Raw genomic sequence first — 11,495 nt, 5'->3', positions numbered from 1 at the left:
TACCTTCCCACTCCTTGTTGTCACGGCATACAAAGGTTTTGGGTTGACTCCTTGACTTGGGATGTGAAAATAAGAAGAAGAAGCAGAAGAAGGGGATGAATTAGATGCAAGTTGAGCAATTTGGGTCTCAAGCATTTTCATATGAGCATTGGTTCGTTTTTGGGCCTCTTCATGTTTCTTTTGATCCTCCTCACGCATTTTAAAAGAGCATCTAATTTAGCCATCATGGGATCTATTGGAGGGGCTTCAAGTTGAAGAGGTTGTTGAGGTGGAGGAAGTTAAAGTTGATGGAAACCCGGAGGCCTATTAGTTTGGGATAGTTAGTAACAAATTGGCCCCTATTGCCTTCGGTGCCTTGGTTAGGAACATTGCTTTGTTGATTATTTCCCATGTTACCTTGGTCACCAAAATTTTGATTTTGATGGTCATGGTATCGGGAATTAGGTTGTTGGTTTTGATTACCATAACCCCCTTTGGTTAGAGTAGCCTCTTCCATTGAAATTGGAAGGGCCTGCCCCACCATGGTATTGGTTATCATAACCACCACCACTTTGGTTCCAACCACGGTTTCCACCTTGATTCCAATTCCCCATTTGATTGGAGTTTGGCCTTAAGTTTCCTACATTTCCCATTCTAGGAGAAAAATTCATAGCATTGACATTTTCCATATTACCATCATGTTCATGGGAAGGGGGTTGAACTTCACAAGCATATACACAATGAGAGGTATCATGATCATAGGTTTCACAATTAGAACAAAACATGCATCCTTGGGGCATTGTATTGTAAGAAGAGGGGGAGGAAGTATCCATACCATTGCCTCCCTTGGTTGAAGGAGAGGTATTACCATGAGGGTTGGACCTTTCTTTTATCAATTCATCCATTTGCTTGGTCATTTTGGAGATTTGGGTAGAAAGGTTGTTGATTGCGTTGGCTTGCTCCAATGCATAAACGCCCTTGCTAGAAGTAGCATCCCTTTCTCCTTTGTACCAATCATCATAGTGATTTGCGGCTTCCTCTATAATACACTCCACTTCATGCTCTCCTTTGTTCATGATTGGACCATCGGCCGCGGCGTCTAGGCTTGTTCTTCCTTGAGGTGTGAGACCTCCATAGAAAGTGTGAATGAGTTGATACTTGGGTATCCCATGGTGTGGGCATTGACGTTGAAGCTCTTTGTATCGTTCCCATGCCGCACTTAGAGAATCACCACACTTTTGGCGAAAACCTTAAATCAAAGACCGAGCCTCGGCGGTCTTCCTATGGTTATAAAACCTCCTCAAGAAAGCCGTAGTCACTTGGTCCCATGTCGTGAGAGAATTAGGGGGCACCTCCTTCTCTAGCCATTCTAAACCTCTCCCAATTAGCAAAAATGGAAACATTTTGAGGCAAATATATTCTTGAGTCACTCCATTGGCCTTTATTGTGTCACAATATTTCTCAAACTCTTTTAGGTGCTCATGAGGACTCTCAAACTTTCCACCCGAGAATTGTTTCCTCTCAATCAAGGCAATCAAATTAGGCTCGATCTCAAAATTGTTGGCTTGAGTAGTAGGAGTTAGGATCCCACTTTGCGCTCTAAAATCTTCGGGGGCCCCAAGAAGACTCAAAGGCGTATTCTATCCCATTTTAGAACCTTCTTTACTCTCAAACTTATAGATTGAGAAAGGGTTGATTTCTGAACTCGAAGATGATTTAGGGCTATCTAATTCTTCACTTGAGGGTGAAGAGGGTGGAGTATCTTCTAATTCTCTTACTCCTCTCGTTGGAGTGTGGGAATTTCTACTCCTTGCTCTTGCTTCTCTTCGAAGTAGGGACAAAGACCTCTCTAGCTCTGGATCGATGGAAATCAAAGATCTTGAGCGGGTTCGTCCTTTGTTCATACAACAAAGTTATGAAGAACGTAAGAACTGACAAGTAACAAAAGTAGTAAACAGTAACAAATAAAGATGAGATAGTCTCAAACAAGCAATGAAATAGCAATGGAAACCGTCTCCCCGACAACGGCGCCAATTTGACAAGGCAATAATCGTGTCGTTGAGCGACTACACCTAAATTAAATGAATTTATAATGCTCTACCGACCTAATACGTGTATAGGGTAAATAGAGGGGTCGAACCACAGGGAGAAATGCTTAAGCACTGCATTCATTACCTAGGGTCTAAGCTATCTCGGAACAAGAAGTGTGAATAACTAGAAGGTTAAACTAAGAACGAAATGGATTAAAATTAATATAGCTAGGCACCAAGGGAAATGGGTAGGTGAAGTTAACGCTTGATCATGCAATAACAAAGTTGCATATCAATGGTAAACTAAACATGCATGAATACCGAAGTAAAAGGGTCCAATCTAACCGCCTTCCGGGTTTAATTGGTTTCTCCTAACATAGCCTCTATGTTTCCACATAAGAACCATATATTAGAAGGTGCAAACAAAGAATTATCGATAGTAATGAATCTCAACTAAGTCAACTTCCGTTACTTGTTAGTAAAGACTCATCTTTGATCAACTAACAATGTGCACTTGCAAGAAAGACCAAAGAATATAAAGCAAGCAAAGACTTTAATCACCATTAACATAACCCCAACATTATAAGCATGAAGAATTAGCAACTACACCATCCCCTCACCCTTGGCTAGGTGACTACTCACAAATCATATTGAAAACAATATCAATCATCAAATCAATAAGCATCAACATGATTAATAAGCAAAGAAGAAAAATCAGAGCAAATAAGCAAAATAAAAGACAAAGGTAAAGAGAAAGAGTAAGAGATTGCTCATTAATTGAAGATGAAGGTCTACAAAGGATTGAACAAAACTCCTTCTTCAAAATCCAAGTTCATCAATGAAAAAAACCACACTTTCTCTCTCTACCAATGAAGACTAATAGTGTTTCTCTCTCTAGATTAAGCTAAAATGTAGAAAAATTAAAACTAAGTTAATCTAATCTTCAAAACGTTCTAAGATGGGACTTATATAGTCCGTACAGAGTCAGCTGATAAAAGGAGAGGTCCGACGAACAAATGGGAAGGTTCGGCCGGACTACAGGGTATGTTCGGCCGGACTTCAGGGTAGGTTCGGCCGAACCATGGGTAAGTTCGGTCGAACCTCCCTGATCCTGGTCTGGTCGAACTCCTGTGGTTCGGCCACTCCTGCAAAACTGCCAAATTTCATCTTGCCCCTGCCTCAACGTTCGGCCGAACCACTGAGCAGGTTTGGCCAAACCTTGGTTCGGCCACACCTTTAGGAGGTTCGGCCGAACCTCTTATGAATCATGATTCCTCCAGCTTCCCTTGAGCTTAGCTTCCTCCTCTTGAAAATCCCGATGGTTCCTACAAAGCATAAGCATGAAAATCACAATAAGAAAAAAGCGAGAAGACTAAGAAAAGGGATGATAAAGGAGAAAGAAAAGAGGAAGCAATACTAAGTAAAAATGCTTAGAAAAGGTGCCAAACAAGTGCAAATGAGGGGAGAATCCTTAGAGAAAAAGGATAAAAGAGTGGCATAAATGCCACTCATCACAGGGTGGAGAACTTCCCAGGTTCTTTACCAAAAACCTTTTCAAACAGAGCCTCGAGGAGACTGCCTCCACTCTTATCAAGCCTGCTAAACCTGCAAAAGCGACTTCAGGTAAGACGGGTCCTGAGGGGTCTTCTGGGAAGCATCTCCTCCGCATTGGGGGTAAGAACACCACAGTGGGAGGCTTTGGAGTGGGCTTTGACTTGGTCACATCCGGCCTTTCTGCGCCTGTGGGTGGAGCAAACCCACAAGCTTCTGATGGTAAATCCAATCCCTTTGAATCCCTGCCTGAGCTAAGCTGGCCGTTGCTAGTGAAATCTCACTCTCAACAAACTTCTTCGTCAGACAGCCGGTATCAAACTGGTGTCGCCTATATAGCTCACTCACCTTACACATATGGTGTAGATCAATCCCCCCAATGACCGGACGTCTAGGCGCATACCCAAGCCATGCTGGCAGCCGTGTATAAGAAGAAGAAGGATGCTATTCCTGGTTTTGAGACGTTCAATGTTGAACGAATCCTTGCACTCCTGTCTAAGGTATACCTAATTCCTTTTTCTGAAATAAAGTATAAAATATTTCGCATGATTGACGATGTTTGTGTTTACAGACCATGCTTAGTGTTGAAGGACTCAAGCGGCCATATGCCCGGATGAGGGAGGACGTTAAAAGAGCCATTATATCACTTAGGGATTCCCAAGATGTTGATGAATATCAGTGTACAATTAATTAACTTGAAATTAAAGCCGAATTGATGCAACAGGCGGATGAGGTTAGGGATCTTAAGCAAGCCCTAGAAGAGGCAAAGGAGAAAGCCAACACGGCTGAGACCAAGCACAAGAAGGCGGAGGAAGACCTCAAGACCTTGTAGGATGCTTCCCAGGAGAATACTAATCTCAAGGCGGAGGTCGAGAGGCTTAAAAAGGATGCGAGGCAAGTCCAAAAGAATATCAAGGCAACAACCGAGGCAGAGTAAGAGCGCCTGATTCTGAGAATGAAGAAGACTCCGACACTTGAATGAAGATCGCTTGAGCTGCTCTTAACCCTAACAAAGACTATGGCATGAAGGCTCATGCTTTCCAATATGCTGAAAACATAATTTATTTGAGGGGAAAAGGAGAGCTTGAGCCTGAGTCTTTTGCCTCCTGGGTAAATAGAGATCTTGAGAAGCCTGCTAAAGACCTCCCGGAAGAAGGGGAAGCCATTGAGCTTCAATCTGATGAGGAGATTCCCAAGGAGAGTCATGCAGCTCAAAACCAGGGTGCCCAGCATCAGGAGGATCAGGCGGCCCAACCTCAGCCTTGATTTTTCAGCGGTAGTGCCAAATTTAAGATCTTTTAGGCCTGCGTGCCGAGTATGTCTGTTTTTACCGACTATAGAGTCGGGTATCAATTTAGCTTCTCACCTCCCTGATGTTGATCCGGTCAACAATATTTTTTCGGTTTTTAGCCGGTTTTGAATGAAATATACCGACTAAGTCGGCTTGATGAATTATACCGTTTTGATTTTATTTTTCCATGTGAATTCTATAATTTTATTTCAAAATTTTTGCCCAACTTTTTAAAGCATGCGACAATTTAGATAGTATACGGCTACTCTTGCCCCTGGCGGCTGTGTGATTGGTTTCAGTATTTATATGATTGATTGACTTTGGAATGTTTAATACTTTAAAGAGTATGGAATGTTCCTAAGCCAATCAATTACAGTAGTGATTGCCCATAACTAAGTACACAACCATCAACAACAACCGTTTTACCCAATCGGGTATTCTCATATAATTTCTTTATGAGCCAGGCGGGTAATTGCTGCCTGGTTGTCAATGGAACAATGGACATATAGTCTGCCTGTCTGATGGATCCGAGACAACTTAAAGGCCGTCTAGGATACCTGCAATCCATTGCACCTTAATCGCCTGCCCCATTGGGGTAGCCGATACAATTTCGTTGAATAGTCAAACATAGAACTTTGGTAATTCACCGGTTGATGTTACTTGACATCCGGTTTTAAAATTAATCATTCTTTTAGACTACTTTGGTCAGACAACTATCAGTTGACCAATTTGGTCGTTCAATATTTGTCGTCTTCATATGCTGGTAGAGCAAACAATAGAAAGCCCTCTGCGACAACAACACTCGGAGGGGCGTCACCGGACGTCATAATCAAATAGGAGCAGACGAATTTATAAAAATAATCTTGCATCCAGCCATTGGCCTCATTTTAGTTTTTATTTTAGCCACTAAGTCTTTTTACTAAGTCTTTTTACTAAGTTTTATTTCACTTATTTTAAGGTCCGCCTGTGCATTGCATAGACGAAGGTTCAACTTAAATATCAGGTTAGCCGCTAGGTTTTAACCTAGCTTATTCCTTTTACGTTCCGTATGTGTTTTCGACATACGATAATTTTAGATGCGCTGTATATATACAAAGCAATTAAATCAATATTGAAAACAAAAAGCAACTTTTTCATTGATGGGCTTTTTATTTACAAAAATTTACAGGTCTTAGAAGTAGTACTTTTTCAAGTTATCTACATTCCAAGTTCTAGGCAGCCGCTTGTCGTCTGGGGATTCCAGCTGGTAGATACCGTTTCTTACTTCTTCATAAATTCGGTAAGGACCTTCCCAATTAGGAGTTAACTTTCCCTGCTCATTTGCCCTACCGGTTGCCTTCATTTTTTGTAACACAAAGTCCCCAACTTTCAAGGGTTGATTGCGTACTCTCTTGTTATAGGCACGAGTCATTCTCAGACGGTAAATCTCATGACTCAAGGCAGCACTGCCCCTGCGTTCTGGAAGTGAGTCCAATGCTAGCCGCATGGCCTCCCCATTTGCCTTTTCATCGTATAGCATGACTCGTAGAGTCGGCTCAAAATGATCGATGGGCTAGACGGCTTTAGCACTGTAAACCATGATGAATTGGGTTTAACCGGTTGCCCATTTTTCATTTGTCTAGATGGCCCATAGGACATGAATTAGCTTTTCAGCCCATAAACCACCGGCTCCTTAAAATTTCTTCTTAATACCGTTTGAGATGAGTTTGTTGAAGTCTTCTACTTGGCTGTTTTCTTGGGGTTGGCTAACTGATGCAAACCAGTGTGAGATCCCTTGGTCTCCCAACCAAGTTTTGAGCTGCGACATCTTAAATTAAGGTCCAATATCAAATACCATAGACATAGGTACCCCAAACCGGGTGATAATGTTATTTCATATGAAGGAGATGACATATTTTGTCTTGATGCCTTTGACCGCCTCTAATTCCACCAACTTGGTGAAATAGTCCACAACCACGAGAATATAGCATTTTTCGCCTAGTGCAGGCGAATACGGGCCTAGAATGTCCATGCACCATTTAGAAAACGGGACTTGGTTATGGATTCTCGTCAAATCAGTAGTCGGGCGATGGATAAGCTTTCCAAATCTCTGACACTTGTCACATTTTTAACAAATTCCATGGCATTTGGCTCTAGAGTGGGCCAGAAATAATGTCGCCTGGCTCTAACGGCTAAGGATCTTCCGCCTGAATGAGAGGCGCAGTTTCTCGCATGCACCTCTTCGAGAACTTCTTTCCCCTTCTCCGGGGTAACACACTTCAGTAATGGCTTTAGTAAACCCTCCCTGAAGAACTCTCCTTCTCTTATCTCGAAGTTTGCTGCACGCTTTTTCATCACAGCTGCCTCCTAGGATTAATCAGGGAGCATGCCATCTAAGAGATATGGTCGAATGCCATCCTTCTAAGTAGAACTTTGGTCAAGAATTCCAATGGGCTCGTCATCAGATATACTTTGCTTTTCCATTATTTCCCAATAGATTAACCAAGGCGTATCACAGGAGGCGGAGGATGCCAATTTTGACAGAGCATCCGCCTGGTTGTTCTTTGACCGTGGCACTTGACTTAGATGTAATTGTTCAAGTGTCCCCGCTTCAGCCTTGATCGCTTGCAGATAAATCATAGCCGGGTGGGTGGCTTCAAACTCACCATTGTATTAGCTAACAACAAACTGAGAGTCTGAGAAGGCGTCAATTTTTGTTGCTCCTGCTGCCTTACACAACGGATACCGGCTAATAGGGCCTCATATTCTGCCTCATTGTTTGAGGCCTGGAACTTGAACCGTAGAGCATACTTTTGTTTTTCCCCTTTCGGGGATTCATATATTATGCTTGCACCACAGCCGTTCATAGTAGAGCTCCTGTCTACATGCACCTTTCAAACCTGATCAAGGTTATCCGGAGCAACCGACCTTGACATTTCGACAATGAAATTGGCATACGCCTGACCCTTCACTGCTTTTCTTGGTTCGTAGGTGATTTCAAAACTTTAGCCTATTTGACCATTCTACCGGATGATTCCAGGGTTGTCATTGGCCACTTGAGGGGCTGATCCGTGTAGATCACCACCAAATGTGCCACGAAGTATGGCTTTAACTTCTTAACAGACATGTAAAGAGTAAGACCAAAATTTTCAACCATGGGGTACCAGAGTTCGGCATTCTTGTGCACATGGCTAATGAAATAGACCGGGAGGTGATTGTCGTTTCTCTCAGCAAGGAGAAAAGCACTAAGGGCATGATCTAAGACGGCTAGGTACATGTAGAGCGTCTCCTTTGGCAGAGGGCTAATAAGCCTTGGAGTGTAAATGTTTTTTCAATTTCTGAAAGGCCACCTCAGCATCATCTCCCCATTCAAATCTAGTCTTCTTCCTGATTGCCTGGAAGAAGTAAAGATATTTGTCACTTGACCGGCCGAGGAATCTTCCAAGCGCAGCCAGGCAACCAGTAAGCCTCTAAGCTTCCTCGACAGTATGAGGTGAATTCATATCAATCACCACCTGTATCTTCTCAGGGTTAGCCTCTATCCCCCTTTGATCTATCAGGAATCCGAGAAACTTCTAGACTGAACACCAAAAACACACTTTTTGGGATTTAACATGACCTTATGCCGCTTGAGTGTGGTGAAGGTTTCTTAGAGATCAACAAGGTGATCCGTCTGTAGCTTGGATTTGACTATTATGTCATCAATGTATGCCTCTACATTCCTCTCAATCTTATTAAGAAAAAATGTATTAATCATCCGTTGGAAAGTAGCCGGCGCATTCTTCAAGCCAAACGGCATCACCTGTTGGGCTTTGGTGTGTCTGACTCACCGCGGAAACAAACCCAAAAACAAGACCGCACTCACAATAAATAAAACCATAAGCATAATTAAATGAAACACAAGATTAAGATAAAACGATTACCTTTTAGAGCGTGCTTTGCCCGACCAAATGGGCTCTTACTTAAAAGCTTATCCCCAAAAACACGAGAGCCTCCAACGGAAATCCACCCGCAAAAACGACTTCCGACTTTTAGGTCCGTTGCCCCGAGGATAGCGAGGCCCGACCAAAACCCATGTATTATATGAGTTTAAGGGTTTTTGCAAATGCAATGCCCTATTGAACTCCTACTCAAGCAAAGAATTTTCAAGCAATGGTTTGGCTATTTATAAAAAAGGATAACTTGTGAATTTCACTCATCTTTCAATGTGGGACTTTTTCACAAAAGGATCCCACATTGAAAGATTGATGAATTCAACCCTTAGTTAAATAAACCAAGGAACAAGTAACAAGTGTCACATGGTTAGGTGAGGACCACATTCTTACTTGGTCCCCAAGGCATTTCACATGCATTGTGAACTAACCATATGTCACCCAACCTTGAGCCCAAAGTTGGGTTCGATTGGACAACTTTCTTTTGGCTCGTGTCTATGACCCATCACCCGGGTCCACATCCCTTGCCACATGCGTTGCCACCGTGGCGCGTTACCAACGTGGCACGCTGCCAACGTAGCGCGGTGCCACGTGGCACGCTGCCACTTGGTGGCTGTCACTAGGTGGCTGCCAACGTGACGGCCACGTGCACTACCACGCATGCTGCCACATGGCGTTTTACCATGTGTGCTTCCACGTGGCACACTACTATTTGTCGCGGTTTCCTAGCCTTTTGCGTGGCTAGGATTTTACTTGTTGCTTGAAGTATTTTCCCTTCTCACCAAATCCTAAATTTTTGGCTCGACATTTGAGATTCTCTGACGCTCGGTTTTGACGCTCCAAGCTCGAATTTCCAACGTATAAATATTTAATACTCAAGCAACTCATTAATTTCTTTCTAATTAATTCGTCAAGTCGGTTCGTTCATTGCATGGGTGTGACCCAAAGGGTTTAGTCAAGATTAAGCTGTAATATTAATTATACATTGGAAGTGGCCTCCACTTAGGCATTTCGATCATTTTACCTTACTGAATATATTATCTTTCTAATAATTATGAACCCACTATAAGAATAATATACTTGGTTGAAGGAAACCATTCCTTTCAATCCCCCACTTGTCAAGTGCGCATTTAGTGTACAACCTTTTTCTTATGTCGCTTAATGTCTATTCATGAACTATATGGTAAGATTATTTTGTCGTCCTTATTACTTCCTGAAGTGTTTCTCGATTCCGAGTATGACTGTCAATAAACAGATGATTTCTAAAATCCATCCGAGCACGGCCATGCATTTTCACAGTCTCGCTCTACGAGAGGACTTGTATACAACAAAGACGTATTCCCTATTTTAGTAGGGGGACATTCCCAGTCTTGTAATGTAGCTCCTCTTACTGAGAGGACCTAGCCGCCCGAGTGTTGCCGTTATAATCTCCTATTACGGAAGACGTTTGGCAACATTAAAGCGGACTAGTACTCAAACAAGAGAACTCACAATACTCATGGTCGAGGAAATAGGTTCCGATAGCCATAATGATCTGAGAAGTATACTTATGACAATTTTTAGTCTCTTAAAGTATTCTCATAGGTTGATCCTGTACGGTTCTAAACCAATACCTGTGCAAATGATTTATGACAATCATGTCCTCGTAGCACAAGAAAGGGTGCTATAAATCAGACTACACACTAATCTCAATTGGTTATTAATCGTTCACCGTTTAAATGACCTTGATTAGGGATAATTTTCGATTATAATATTCAATGTTCACTTAATAGGTGTTTCCTTACCAAGAATGGTCTTGATAACCTATTTTGAATATTCCAAGAATTGAATGGACTCATTATTTAATTCTAAACCACAATTAAATAGCAAACGGAGTGATAAAAAAAAATTGCATGAAATTTTATATTACTCCAAAACCTGAATGGTTCATCTTGTGATAAATGGTTTTTCCGAATGTTTTAAGAGTATCACTCTTTATAAAACATCTAAAGAAATCACACCCATATCTAATATGCTTGATTTCTTTCAGGCAGTTGTGAATGTTGTCGTTAACTCATTGCATAGGTTTAGTTATAATTACTTTGCTAATCTTAGCATCTTCATTACTGATCACTTTCATAATAAGATGATGAAATTTGAGAGTGCCACGGATTATATGTGATTTAGGATTTATTGTCCTAGTGATAGCTCCCACTCATTTTAATGATTGAGACTTTCAACTTGACAACCTACAACCATTAACGTTCAACAACGTACTTTCCATAAAACATCTTCTTTATTATCGCCATTAAGACAACAATATTCTCAACATATATTTTAGTAGACTTCCTAATGATTCTTTGATTGGGTTTCATTCCAAACGGCTCACAATGACTTGGGATACCCTAATCACTTGTGATCATGGAAATTTTCCTTAAATTCCTGCACATTACACATGGATCCACGTCCATGTTACCATTCTCAAGCCACGAATCATATTAAGCTAGTGCTTATAAACGACTTCCTTGTTAAGGATCTAATCCTTGTTAAGCCTTGTGCTTGCAACATTAATTCTCAAACTGTATTTGTTTCCACAAGTTAAGAACTCATCCTGTTACTTATCCAAGTACTTTGGATGTTCTTGGCCATAATCTAACGATCTAATACATAGATTCAGGTTGATTGGTGCTTCATACATACTTCACATGCTCTAAGCAAGTAAGTTTTGCGACGATTCCATATCACAACGTACAT

General features: G+C 41.6%; 1 non-coding gene across 1 annotated transcript; it reads left to right on the top strand.

Moving 5' to 3' along the window:
• The first annotated feature begins 1,143 nt into the window (after window positions 1-1,143).
• LOC145641321 (small nucleolar RNA R71) lies at window positions 1,144-1,249 on the top strand. The gene has a single exon (XR_014115362.1). It is a non-coding gene; the product is annotated as a small nucleolar RNA R71 (small nucleolar RNA).
• The last annotated feature ends 10,246 nt before the right edge of the window (window positions 1,250-11,495 follow it).

The sequence above is a fragment of the Chenopodium album genome, chromosome 7, assembly GCF_948465745.1.
Source record: "Chenopodium album chromosome 7, dcCheAlbu1.1, whole genome shotgun sequence".
In the NCBI taxonomy this organism is placed as follows: domain Eukaryota; kingdom Viridiplantae; phylum Streptophyta; class Magnoliopsida; order Caryophyllales; family Amaranthaceae; genus Chenopodium; species Chenopodium album.
Note: the sequence above shows the minus strand (reverse complement) of the source record. Positions and strands in the feature narration are given on the sequence as shown.